At 32.6% G+C, this 15,239-nt stretch overlaps 1 protein-coding gene across 1 annotated transcript in view; it reads left to right on the top strand.

Annotated features, from left to right (window-relative positions):
• Positions 1 to 1,373: 1,373 nt before the first annotated feature.
• LOC145270588 (uncharacterized) overlaps positions 1,374 to 15,239 on the top strand; it is a 104,019-nt gene continuing 90,153 nt past the window's right edge. Inside the window, exon 1 of the mRNA XM_080126216.1 lies at positions 1,374 to 1,475. The gene's annotated coding sequence lies outside the window, so the exon portion shown is untranslated. The remainder of the gene's footprint in view (positions 1,476 to 15,239) is intronic.

The following is a 15,239-nucleotide window of genomic DNA, read 5'->3' as shown; positions in this document are numbered from 1 at the left end:
ATCTGTTCTCTCTCACGTAAATATTAAAATATTGGTACTGGTCGCAGTAAGAGTTCCCTGCCGAACACCCTAAAAAAACAATGACTTCTCCCCACGCATGCGCAAAGGACATGTTTTAGTTGCCATAGTAATAAAATACATTACTACACATTTATTGATAATATCTCACTTTTAATCACTTTTATCGACTTTTTTTAACTTTTTTTTTTACTTTTTAATAGCATTTTCTTTTTAAATGACAACGTTAATGTTTATGAATATTGAAATAAAATACATTACTACACATTTATTAATAATATCTCACTTTTGATCACTTTTATCGACTTTTTAAAAACTTTTTTTTTACTTTATAATAGCATTTTCTTTTTAAATGACAAAATTAATGTTTATGAATATTGAAATAAAATACATTACTACACATTTATTAATAATATCTCACTTTTGATCACTTTTATCGACTTTTTTAAAACTTTTTTTTTTTACTTTATAATAGCATTTTCTTTTTAAATGACAAAATTAATGTTTATGAATATTGAAATAAAATACATTACTACACATTTATTAATATCTTTTTTTTTTACTGTTTATGTGTCAATAACGTTATTATTTAAAAAGCCATTCTTAACATGGGGAGGGTGCAAATTCGCCTAAAAAAGTAGAATCTTATTTTACAGAATTAGCTAAGAGTGTTAATTTACAATAACACCTATGGCACCATTGGCACTTCTGCATGTCAGTAACATGAAGCGAATGCGTGTGATTTAGTTTCAAGAACCGCCGACAGATGTCGTTTGTCAGCCAAAGAACCGGGGTTGATAACTATTATTGTCATGAAAAATAAAAGTTTCATTCAACATACAAAACTAAAAACACATAGGAATGAAAAAAGTTGGGAAATTATTTTAATATTCATTTTAAGAAAATGCTATTAAAAAAGAAAAGAAAAAGTCGATAAAAGTGACACAAACAGTAGAACAGTAAAAAAAAAGAAGATATTATTAATAAATGTGTAGTAATGTATTTTATTTCAATATTCATAAACATTAACGTTGTCATTTAAAAAGAAAATGCTATTAAAAAGTAAAAAACAAAGTTGATAAAAGTGATTAAAAGTGAGATATTATTAATAAATGTGTAGTAATGTATTTTATTACTATGGCAACTAAAACATGTCCTTTGCGCATGCGTGGGGAGAAGTCATTGTTTTTTTAGGGTGTTCGGCAGGGAACTCTTACCGCGACCAGTACCAAAATATTAAATAAAATAATACTAATTTTATCTGTGATATTCAGTAAATATATCCGCTCTATTTCGAAATTATTTTTTTTTCCTCTTCAATTTTGCTTCTGCGAACTTGCTCTTCCGTTCGTCATCTTGAATGTTAAGTTGAGCTTGTAAAGTCAATCACATTTGAAAAATCGTTTCCTTTATAAAAACAGATAAAGTTAATCGAAAGCAGATTATAAAACAAAAACGTAAGTATTACTGCATGATTTTAGTATCGACTTTTTCACATTAACAGAACACGTTAAAATGTAAGGGAGTTAACTTCATTTACTAAGCGAATAATCCTGAAATGGTGATTTATCGTGGAAAAATTTTCGGTGTCGATTGTTTTTTGTTATCGATACAAAAAGAAAAAAAACATAAAACAAAAAACAACGGTCAATGCCGAGAATACCTTAAAACGTTTTGGTAAATTATTACTTACTTTCCATCTTAATAATCGTTAGGCACTTCCAAACGATTGGGAAGAACGGAGCACCCACATAATCCCGTAAAGTCAAACTTGTCTTAACTATACGAAATATGGAACAGCAGAAGTGACTTCATGATTTTTAAAACCTTTGTTTATCTTCTTCAAACTGCAATTAATAATTAATCTTTGTTATAATTTTGTTAGATTTTAAGATTTACACAGTTTAACGATTAATAATATTATAAACATTTTTATATTTAATATGAAATACAGTTTTACGAAATATGTACGACTGTTCATTTGGTTAATTTTTTATTCTTTATTTAGTAAAATGAGACAAACTAGATTGGTCTACAAAATGTTTATTTTTTTTGCAATAATATTTTTCAATCGGTTTTAATCTGGCCATAAAATAGTTGGCAAGAGTAATGCTTATATTATAGCTTAATATTAAAAAAAAATTAAACACCGTTAATTATAAATTTATGTTGTAACGAAACATTTAAAAAAAAAAATGGAATTTTAATGGTTTTAATTTTTTTTAAATTAATTAATTTTTAGGAAGTTTCTTTTTCTTGGAAATTCAACTCATAATAGTATATATTAATTAGAAAAAAAAACGCTATTTAAAAAAGAAATGTAGTAATATAAAATTTATATCAATTTTTAATTGCAACTGAAAGTTTATTTCAGTACGAATTTATCGTTTACCAAAGAAAAAATAATTTTATAAATTTTAAATATTTTTTACTAATGTTGTTTTTTGTTTACCAAAAGAAAAAAAAAACTATAAATCTTAAATGTTTTTCATTGGTTTGTTTTGTAGTGGGGATGACTCGATTCCGTTTATGAATGCATCCCTGATCATCCCTCGCTTGTATCGCCGACACAGCCTGAAAGCCTGAAAGTCACAATCCTTAGCAAGTTCTTTTAAGGACTGTAAATACTGGTCCACGCTTTCGTTTCTTTGTTGACGACGAGTTGCCAGTAAATGACGACAGAAGATGCTGTTTTTAGGTTGAACAAAAACCTCTTATAGGGTGTTCATAGCTGTCATTAACGTCAGAAATGTGTTTATAAATCGCTGGAGACATCAGGTAAGTATATCTTGTCCTTTGCCGACGTTATCTGCTTCGTGTCGAATAACGCTTGGATTTGGATGAACAAGGACTTAATGTTGGCTGTGGTGAATGCCGGGATGTTTAATGATAGGGTGGCTGAAGATATTTCTGAATGTGATGGATCCATGCTCTTGTTTCACTTGATTTTGTCCTGAAAGTGATTTGGACGCCTTTAAATTGCCAATTTCTGGTCTTCATGTTGTCAAGGAGTCGGTGTAGCGGACGTCTGCAGTCCCAATTTAAATGGGAAAATAGCGTGATATTGAACTGTGGATTGTGGAGGGAAGTGTGTGTTTCATTTCACAGTCGGGTGTCACCAATTTTGTAGTGGGGGTCAGAAGTATAAGTGAGATTAAATTTCCTCACCCCCCCCCCCCAAACAAATAATAAAAAGAATGAAACAAACGACACCTCCTTCTGATTTAAATGCACAACATGTATTTTTTAAACAACAACAATAAGGTGATCACAAAAGGTCCAACGGGTGACAGTTCTTTCGATGTTATTGTAATTAGAAATGTTAGATGAAAGTCCTGCATGAAAGTAATTAAAAAAAGGAATTTAAAGCGTGTGTATCTGGCGAAGTTCGCCTTGCTTAGAAGATGTTGCAGGATGAATGCGTGTGTGTGTGCGCGCGTGTGTGTGTGTGTGCACACATAGTTTTGTGCCTGCATGGTGTATGCGTGTGATGTTTTACGATGTTGGCGGTGACGAGGTCGTGAACAAGAGAAACATGCTCTCGTGGTGTCTAGAAGTGAGCTGAGAGAGACAGAAAGCTGAAATGTCTCTGTAGACGGCTATTGTATACATTTTTGGACGGCTCCAGAAAGGGACTGCTCCTGCTGATATTTTCGCTATGGAAATTCGTTAAAAAGATTATAATTTTTTCTTTGGCTGGTTGTGTCACGTGACTTGCTTTCACCTATGTCCGCCAAACATGTTATTTTTACTTTTGTTGTTTGAGAAAAGTGTGTGGGCAAAATTTGAAATTGTACCGTTGCTGACAGATTATATATTTTCTTAAATGCGCTGGGAAATTGTAATGAATAATGGTTTGTTATTTGCGTGCGTGTGTGTGTGACTGCACAGTTTTCATCTTTTTTTTCAATTTTCTCAGTGAATTATTATCATTAATCTATTATTTTATTTTCAATACTTAAACATAAAAACAAGTATCAATGTCTAGAACCTGAGGTAAAGCAAAAAATAAAAATCATAAAAATCTTTACAAAGAAAAACTTTTATAGTTTTTTCGGATATGCTGAAAACGAATATATACTTCAAAACTGACACAGATAATAAGATTTCATGATATGAGGAAATTACTTTTTCCAAACGTGGGGATCACATTTTTATATAAATTTAATGTAAAATGAGCAGTACTAGTGCACTTATTGATCCATGCTGAAATTATAATGAAAAGTGATACCTCACTTTTGAAAAAAGTACATTTTTCATATCCTAGTACTACACTCCTGTGTACTTATCACTAATACACCAGATTATAAAAAAAATTCAATACTTAACATTTTTAAGTTGTGCTCTGTTTCTAATACAAAGTTTTAGTAAATCGATCCCCCATTTTGGAAACATCGACTTTTTCAGCCAATTTATTGAATTTAGCCCTTTTTAAATAGCTTTTTTGATATTTAGTTGTTGTTTTTTCCTTTCCTTAATTAAATGTTTGTATGATCGTCTAGTGTTTTCAATATAAAGGATCGATGTATTAGAAACTGTTTACACACGTAAATATACCAAAGAGTTTTCTGTTAATTTATTTGGAAATGTAGTTATCAGATTTTCTGTTCGTTGTTTAAAGAATGCTGATAATTAAAGAAACTTATTATATTGTATTTTTAAGTTCTCTCAAAAATACATTCAACAAACCTTAAAAATACCTTTGATTAAATTAAAAAATAATCATGATTTTTAAACAAATTACAATATTACGGTTCTTAATTTTTTAGATGAAGAATGATTTATTGTATTATTTAGATTATTAAGACTACTGTTCTCATCTTGGGTGTTATTTATTGTGCAAAAATTGTAAAAATAACATTTAAGATGAAGACAATATTCCAAATAATCCAAAAATATGAATCACAATATGTTTTTCTTTACATATATTTTTTACATGTCGAAAACTTTTTTTGTTTTTCTTGCAATAATTTAATTCTATTTGAAAAGTGAAGATGACATAAAATTAAATTATTTTGTATTTTGGGGACATTAACTGTGATAGATGAAAAGGAAGTTATTATAAATGGGGCTTTCATAAGTAGATGTTTTGAATTTGTGTATGGAAAATTGTAACTTACTTGATTAGCATGTGTGTGTGTGCTTCAAAGGATTGGTCATGTAACAAAAAAGAAAAGAAAGGAAAGAAAGAAAGCCTAAAATGGTTGACAGTCACTTGTGCAATGCAGACTGTTTCTATTTTAAAAAAAAAACTACTAAAAAGACATCATTTTTTAGATTATAATGAGAAGAAACTGATCATTTTCTGACATGTGCAAAATCATCAAAATGGTTTCTCGTTTCCTCCCCACAAAAAATTTCCCTCAAATCAAAACTTCTTTCTCCCCCAACCTCTTTCCACAGCCAACTTTATACCTGCATAGGTTAAACGGCTTTCTTAAAAAAAGGAAGAACAAGAAAAAGAAGAGAAAATTCCGAATATGCAATCAAAAATGCAAATTGAACAATTCTCCTGCAGTATGTCAATCATCATGGAATCGAGTTACTCACTGAATGTCATGGAAACTGCATGATTGATTCTAGTGATGAGGTTATGGTTGGAGTCTAAGAATATATGAAACGCGCTACAGGAGGAATTAAGTTAAACAAGAATAACGAAATATAGACTAAGCTAGAGGGAAACAGGAAACCCTTGGGCTATGTATGTGACCTGCTTTTAACAGGTGCGCTCACCTTTGAAAGTTGTGTATGTCAAATAGTTGATCTTTCACCACTGAAAATATCAATTCTGACAACCTGACCCTATTGATCATAAATAATATGTGTGCGTGTGTTTTTTTTAAATGTTTTAATATTAGGAACACCTGATGCATGGTTGAAACCATCTGATGGTAACCACGTGGTAATTTAAAATTAACATCGGTAGATGACACTCGATGACTACCGTGCATGCATACTGCTCAAGTTAATAATAAAACTTATAATCTATTTTGCTGAAAAGAATATTCTTTTAAAAACTAAATTTTTCCTTGTTCCTCTACCCAACATCCAAACTTATTTATAACTTTCTGAACAAATCCTAATTTTGTCTTTGACATCTGCAAGTGATGCAAATAGGGGATAAATCGCATCCAAACATTTGCCAAGTTTAGTCATTATGCTACATATCATGACTCTACTCTCCATCAATGCTATGTTAGACTCCTCATATGGCCTTTCCCATTGATGTCGACTCATCCATATTGGGATATCATCTTGTTCCATGGCTGAATCGCTATCCGACTCAGAGCAGCCAATGCAGCCTTTCTTTCAGCCGATCTCATGTTGCTCATCACGCTAGTATACTTTACAAAGCATGAATATATTATGTAATGGCAAGATCATGTATCTATTGGAGAGCATGGTAAGAATTTCGTCGTTTCACTCACATTGAATCTGACAGCCACCAACATTTGGTTAATGTATATATCCATGACTGTTTATTATTCCATTTTTTTCACTAAAACGTTCTACTTTGCCGTTAGTTTGGGGTGATAAAATGATGTGCTCACATGATGTATGTTGAGTCCTACAATTAACAGTAATGTTAGAAAAACATTGAAAAGCTGTAATATGTGGAGAGATTGAAAATTCAGTTATGGTGGAGTATATATGGATGGGAAAGGGAAACCATAGACCCGTATAGGATGAAGTACATAATCATGGATTGATGAGAACAATGAAAATTAAGGTGTCTTAAGGAAACAAATAATCTTTAAACCAGCTAAAAATACCACCTTTTAGGCAACAAAGCATCTCTAATCGTAATTGTTGTCGTTCCAGGTTAGACAACGTAACATCTAGTCCATATGCCTCGATTTGTCCTTAGTGACTGTCAGGAGCTCACTAATCTCCACCTTTCTTGTATATCTAATCAATAAATCAGCCAAAGATTGAAATGTATTTAGATAACCGTGCGAGTAACTGCAAAAGCACGAAAACTGGCAATGTTCATGACGCCCCTAAATCTAGTCGTCATAGAGTTTCTTCTTTCAGGGAAGACAATGCTATCCTGATTTGCAGCGCCAGAAACAGATTTGAAACGGTTTCCCAAATCGAACAACAGTGTAATCTTGTTAAGAAGTGTTATCTTTCTACAGTTAAGAATAGATTAGAGGAATTTAATTTGTGAGGCTCTGTTGCAAGATGCAAGCCAATGATTACTGTAAAGAACAGAAAGTTCCATCTAGGCTCTGTTGGATGCATTGAAGATAATGACTCTTCATATTAATCAAAAGTGATTTTTAGCCACAAGTTCAATAGGCAAGTCACTGATATCAGGCAGTACCTCAGTTGAAAGAAGGACAAAGAATGTAATGCTAGGTGCGCAGTTTAACGTTAGGTTCAGTATTAATGTGGCGTATTAGTTTGCTAGCAAGGGTGAATGAATTCGACCAAGTACATTAATATGTTGACTGAGCATTTTCTACATATTTTGGCCCAAATTTGGATGATAATCCCATCTTTATGTAGGATAGTGCTCCCATTCATGCAACTGACAGTGTCAAGAGGTTACTTAAAGGGCATTATATTTCATGTTTTAATTGGCCTGCACAATCTCCATACCTCAATTCTATTAAAAATGTATGACATTACATCGAACTACAGCTACATAATAATAAAATGAATACGGGCATAAATACTTTTACTTATTGGCGTGAAACATCTTTTCCATGCCCTTATGACACATAGTGTCATCATACTGCACTAGCAGTTTTTTTCTATGATGTAACGGTACATATAACCTTATCAATAGTTTGTTTTTGGGTTTTGACAAGTAATACACTATCTCGTCTTTCACTATGAACTATTTTTGTTCTGTTTTAGACGATTTACCATTCTTCATCCGCATCTTTAAATTAAAAAATGTCCTTATCTGCTTCTTAAATCTACACTCGAAAACATAGGACGTTTAGGGGATATCTTATATGATGCAAACTTTTTTGGCTAAAATCGATTCAAGTTCATCGCATCTACCAAGTAATTGCAACCATCTATTTCTACCAATTCCTATTATCTATTTCTACCAATTAATTCCTATCATCTATTTCTACCAATTAATTGCAACCATCTATTTCTACCAGGTAATTGCAACCATCTATTTCTACCAAGTAATTCCTATTATCTATTTCTACCAATTAATTCCTACCATCTATTTCTACTGGGGAATGTCATTGTCTCAGCTCGAATCCACACAAACATTTTCCTTCCATTTCAGGCACTGTATGGTGCAGTTATGTACAGCCATACTCAAAAAGCCCACGTCTATATTTTCCTATTCTGTAGTGGCAAGTTTGATAAATATTCTAGCAGTCTGTGATCAGTATAGATATGGAACTTTGCACTATGCAAATAGTGAGTCAACTTATTAAGGGCGTAGTGTATCGTGTATGCTTCTTTTTCTATAGTCGACCATCTCGTCTGCATATCAATAACTTCATGTGATAAAAAGTAAATTGTTTTTTCAAGCTCTCTCTTTACCATTCCTATGACAATTTGCAATGGACATTCCCCAAATACATGATTGGATGCATCTGTGTACAGTCGATTGTCCTCATCATATGACAATTTACTACAGACATTCCCCACTTCTGACAATTGTGTACAGTTGGTTGTCCTTCTCAAGATCAAGATAAGCCAGTATAACAATATCTGCAAGCTTCGTTTTTAGGCAAACATCAAAGGCAGACTATCATGTGTTGTCCGATTGGAACCTTGCATATTTTATCATCAAGTAAACCAACGGCTCGGTTGTCTCAGAAATGTTTCTTTATAAATCGTTGATAATATAACGTGATATTGATGAAATTTCTACTTTTATCGATTTGACTTTGTCAAGGTTTGGCTCTATACCCTGTTCACTTACTTTGAACCCCAAATACTGTACTTCTCTTTTCAAAATCCTCACATTTTCTGGCTTTCAACATGAGGTTGTGCTTATGTAAACTGGCTTGTGCCCTATCTATGTGATCTAAATGATTTTCCATAGTTTTATTTGAGAAAATTAAATAAATTACATAAACTCACAGGTATCCTATCTATATGATCGTATCTGAGAATCTTAAAATATCATCGAAATACGGTAATGCATAATCTTGCTGTTCCTGTATAACTATGGACATTAATTACTGGAAGACCCTGGATGCATCTGCAAGTCTGAGCAGCATCACGTTAGACTGAAATAAACCCTGGTAGCTGGTGAACACAGTTTTCATTTTATCGTCCTTACTTAATTTAACCTGCTAGTATCCTGACTTTAGATCTAATTTTGAGAAATATTTCCGTCAATAACAAGTAACTAAACTATTGATGAAATATGGGCATTTCGTCTATTCTCTTAGTCTATCAACTTTTATTGCTTTAGTGGTTTTCAATACTGGAGTCTTAGTATGAGCTCATATTTCCAGTATTGATACGCTTCTCCAGCGTATCGGTTCTGCACAAGAAAAATCTCTATTCTACTTCAGCAACATATCAACTTCCAACTTGAATTCTTGGGGTACTTTTATTGCCTTCAATTTTTTTTCTTTTTGTTCCTCATTCATGTTAATCTCGATAATGTCACCAGCCAAACTACACTTAGTTATTTTGCAGCTCCTTCTCAAGTATGTATGCAGATGCTGGTGTTTTAATGTAATTTTCTGTGCTCACTAAACTTAGTTATTTTGCAGCCCCTTCTCAAGTATGTATGCAGATGCTGGTGTTTAAATGTAATTTTCTGTGCAATTAACTGAACTATTGATGAAATATAGACATAATCTTATTGCTCCTAAATTAAACTACACCCTAACTTATTTATTTTAAGTCGCGGTTTAGTTGTGTTGAGATTTTCTGTAACAAAGAAGTCCTTGTGGATAGACTGACTTCCCACCCCTAATCTTAATCGAACGATTCTACAATAAATGGGGACCCATTTGATGCACTTAAACTAACGTTTTTATCACATAGTCACATAGTTAGATCCCTGTCAAAGTGCTTTTAAAAGATTTTTATTACTGGCACCTCTGCTCCGCTATTCGCCAGAGCTCTATAATTCTTTCCCTGAATTCTTATTGAAAATACGTTTGATGCACCCATTTTACCAAGTATGTGCATCGATGCCTTTGTTCCATTTATCAGGCATCACAGGGATGAAACGCCCCCGTTTCCTATGATATGCTTCCTGCAGAATCTCTGTATATGACCCACCTCGCAACAATAACTAATATCTAATTATCTACCTGCCTCTTTACTTCTCTCTAGTTTAATATACTAGTACCTTACTCTCTACTTGGTTTCCTCTTTTACGCTTTTATGTTTGTCTTTCAACATGTGACACGAATTAACTCTTGTCTCTTTTATTTTCCAAGTCATGTCATGCCACATGGGGTTAACATCATTAAAAGACTGTAATAGATAATGGAAAATCATGCTCCATTCACTGGCAATGTAAAGATTTCCTTGAAGAGAATTATATTCCGTGTTCAGAATCTCCACACCTCAATCCTATCGAAAACATCAAGCAACAGCAACACAATGATGAAATGTTTAATCTGAAAGAACTTTGGACAAAAATTGAAGAGAAGTAGCATGTCCTTTCACCAGACTGTTGCCACAGACTAATTCAAAGAAAACTAAAAAAAAATTGCAGACTGTCAAATATTAACTATTTCATTGTGTTTCTGTTTCTTAGATGAGAACAGTATTCCGAAGAATTAAATTATATACGAAGTCAATCCTCTAATTTGCAAAATGGAGAAATGTGACAATTTTTGTTTAATATTTGACAGTAGAAACAAGTTAATTTTGTTTACTAACCTATATTGCATAAAACTATGCTCATTTTATTTTGAATTTAATAATAAATGTTGTGGATATTTTACCACATAAATTATATTTTTTCAAATTTATTGTATATTTCCAGAATTTGCTACAATGAAAAGAAGTCCATTTATGGATGAGAAGGACCTTTCGTCATTGATAATTGAAAAAGTTTGAAAATAATTCTAAATTCCTTCACAGAAATTATCTAAAGTTGAAACTTATCAGCTTATTATCATACACTTAATTTAATTTACTTTTTGTGGAATCAGATGCAATCAAACATGGGAGATAAACCACATTCTTGTGTAGAATGTGGTTTTTCTTTTGCACAGAAGTCACATTTGTTGCGTCATATGAAAACACATACAGGAGAGAAACCACATTCTTGTGACCTATGTGACTCTGCTTTTGCACGGAAGTCAGATTTGTTGCGTCATATGAAAACACATACGGGAGAGAAACCACATTCTTGTGAAGTGTGTGGATTTTCTTTTGCACAGAAGTCACATGTGTTGCGTCATATGAAAACACATACGGGAGAGAAACCACATTCTTGTGAAGTATGTGGTTCTTCTTTTGCACATAAGTCGACATTGTTCGATCATGTGAAAACACATACAGGAGAGAAACCACATTCTTGTGAAGTATGTGGTTCTTCTTTTGCATGGAAGTCAAATATGTTGAATCATATGAAAACACATACAGGAGAGAAACCACATTCCTGTGAAGTATGTGGGTCTTCTTTTGCACAGAAGTCACATTTGTTGAATCATATACAAACGCATACGGGAGAGAAACCACATTCTTGTGAAGTATGTAGTTTTTCTTTTGCACGGAAATCACAGTTGTTGAGTCACATGAAAACACATACAGGAGAGAAACCTTATTCATGTGAAGTATGTGGTTCTTCTTTTGCACGGAAGCCACATTTGTTTAGTCATATGAATACACATACAGAAGAGAAACCACATTCCTGTAAAGTATGTAGTTGTTCTTTTGCATGGAAGTCAGCTTTGTTGCGTCATATAAAAATACATACGGGAGAGAAACCACATTCTTGTGAAGTATGTAGTTCTTCATTTGCACAGAAGTCACATTTATCGACTCATATGAAAACACATACGGGAAAGAAACTAAATTCCAGTTAAGTATGGTTCCTCTTTTGCATGTACTCCAACTTTCTTCGGTCCTACAGCTACATACCAAGAAAATGTGTCTATTAACCTTGACAGAGGGAGAAAGTTGCAATTCTAGTTGAAATAAGCGTCCCTAATAAATGCCTTCAATAATACTGTAAAATGTTAAATATTGAACGCTACAGCAAATATTTTGAACAGCAGTTGCAATCAGCTTATATGAGAAATTAGACCAAGTATTGAACGTCTGTCATAACATCAATTTTATAGCATAGTTGTATGTTCTATCCACAATGAGAATTAAAGTAATAAAATTCGAAAAAGTAAAAAAAACTATATTATTGTTATATGTGTGTTAGTATTATTGTGTTAAAAATTGTGTTCCAAATCTGTGTTAAGAATTTTCTTTTAAAAACAAAGTTTTTATTCTCATGTAAATCTTTAAAATCACCCGAAATTACACACACGCTTTTATGCCGCAGTCACGTTTAAACATATTTTCACTTTTCTTTTTAAATTTAATACATCCGAATAAAACGTGTGTTTTATATGGAGTATTCATGTCTAAATATCTACTTAAGGTTTTAATGATGAGCCTGGCCAGTACCAGATGGGTGACTAATTAATAAGGTTAGGTGCTGTATATACTGCGCCGAGTTATAAAAAATATCAAGGTTGGTATCTAGTGGAACATTAATCCACTAGTGGAGATGCACCTTTCGTCTTAGTAAAGACACACATCTAGGAGAAGGTAACTCTGATATAGATGATCTAAGGACAGCAAATAAGTGCAAACAGACAAGTCAGATGTCACTACTGCACTGTCGAAGGTAATTGCAACCGACCCATGTATTCTGCCAAGTTAAAATCATGCGATGTCTTCAGAGGAATCGGACCAACAACTGAAAACTATGGAGAACACTCACCATGATTTTGAAAGGAAAGTGTTTTCCAGATAATGCAGCTTTATTTTTTAATTTCTGCACTTCTACAAAAGCTATTCAACAATTATAAACTGATTAGCTATTTACAGACTTGATGTAGATAGTAAGTTTTGTAGTCATATTTTTGTTTTTATTCATGTGAACGAATCTTTCTACTTCGAATAATTGATCTGTTATCAGATGAAAATACTTTGTGTGAAGTGTAATTCTACTGACCTTCTTACAAACTTTTATCGTGTTTAAATCAATTGGCTTGTAAACATCAACAAAACCAGTTGTGTAAATACGCCCATACAAGCCACCAGCGATATGACAACATTAAATGCTACATCATTTCTTAACCTTTTTATTTTGTTCGAGGAATGAAGACGTGAAACAAAGTTAACAAATGTTAGAATAGATATTTTTATTGATTTTATTTTCGATTAAATACTTTTATTCTGCATTGTTTATTTTTACCACGTACACATAATTTAGCATTAAAAATTGTTTCTTTTTCCAATGAATATTCTTACAAAAACTATTGCTAGATTAGTTGGAGAAGAATACATTGTGACGTTCATATTTATTATAAAAGAAATAAATTTATTGTAAATTTTCAAACACGTCACGTGTAAGAGTGATATATTTTCGTTTGCCGACAGGTTATCCTTAGATGTACAACTCTAATTCTCGCCAAAGTTTATACGAAATGAAAAAAAATTGTTAGAGGTGTATCGTCCTAACATATAACCTTAAGAGGATTTATTTCCCAGTTTATAACAATTGTCCAAGGTTAGGCAGATTTTAAGTTAACACATTTTTGTGAGAACTAACTTGCTTTTGGAAACGAGGATAGGAATTAATCACCGCTACAAAGTATACGTGCGTATTATGCTAAGTTTTTTTATTCTGCAATCCTCAAATAAAGCACGTCCATTCATTTACAAAAATAAATTTAATCACCTTAGGAAATTCATTGGTAATTATTCTGTGGTGGAATGTGATTCATCTTATATAGCTAATATATAGTTAAAACCTTTTTGCATAGCAGAAAGTCTTACCTGCGAGCAGATCCTTCTAGGACAGAAAACTTGCTAATTTGCATACATGCTTTAATGGCTGCTGCTAATATCTTCACAAGCCAGAAAAAAGACCAATATCAAATTAACTAATTACTTCTTAATCAGTTTTTCATAGTTAGTCTTAAGGACAGGAATTGGGAGACACAGACAATCATACATCTTGTCTGTTTCCCTTCTTTATTACAGAATTGTTGCATACGTACAGTCCCAATATATATATATATATATATATATGTATATATATATATTCCAGTTTATCACAATTTTCGACGGTTAGGAATATTTTGAGTTACCACGTTCTTGTGAGAACTAACTTGTTTTTGGAAATGACGATAGGAATTAATCACCATTAGCGAAGTATATGTAGGTACTATGCTAAGTTGTTTTTCTGCAATACTCAAATATAGCATGTCATCCATACACACAAAAAATGAAATTTAATCACTAAGAAAATCCTTGGTAATAAGTTTGTGGTGGAATGTGATTCTGTTCTATAGTATGCTGCAGTAAAATAGCGAGAGGAGCAGTAGGAGGAAGCAGGACTGGTGACGTCACGCATGGATTGAAGTAGGGGTAGTGAGACAGAGAGTGGAGTGGGAGAGACGTGACGGCATGAACAGCAGGAGAAAAAGAGCAGACGGAAATGGAAAGCACAGGGAATAAAAACGTCAAAAAAGTATTTCTCTAATTGGTTTAGCACTTCGATGGGGTCGACAGGCGAGAGGAAGAACGAAATGAGAACGTCGTCTATAACATTACAATTTATCGTATATAGTTAATATATAGTTCAAACCTTCTGCATAACAACATACAACAATTGAATTCCATTTCAAAATCTGCATTTGTTCATATGCCTCAGAGAGTGGCAAATTCATTTTACAATCGGTATCTTACTTTGAAAAATGAAACAAATACTGCGATAGAAAAGAAACACATTCGCCTTCTGACAGCAGAAAGTCTGCAAACAAATGCTTCTAGGACAGAACAAACCCTACGCTTAAGTACTATAACAAAAGTCTGATTTTATATGCTTTTTACGGAATAAGTAAGACACAAAGTCAATTCATATTCAGAATTATGCTCTAAAAATGTCAAATTAATCCAGCTGCAAAGCTTCTTAGTACCTTTGCTATACTTCGTGCAATAAATAATATAAAAATTGTGATCCAAAAAAATCAAATAATTCCTGGGATTATGGATTTAGGAAGCAATCGCTTATTATAATTGTTGCTAAT

This window comes from Euprymna scolopes, chromosome 46 (genome assembly GCF_053919585.1).
Source record: "Euprymna scolopes isolate OS-2025 chromosome 46, ASM5391958v1, whole genome shotgun sequence".
Taxonomy (NCBI): Eukaryota; Metazoa; Mollusca; class Cephalopoda; order Sepiida; family Sepiolidae; genus Euprymna; species Euprymna scolopes.
This window is presented reverse-complemented; position numbering and strand designations above follow the sequence as displayed.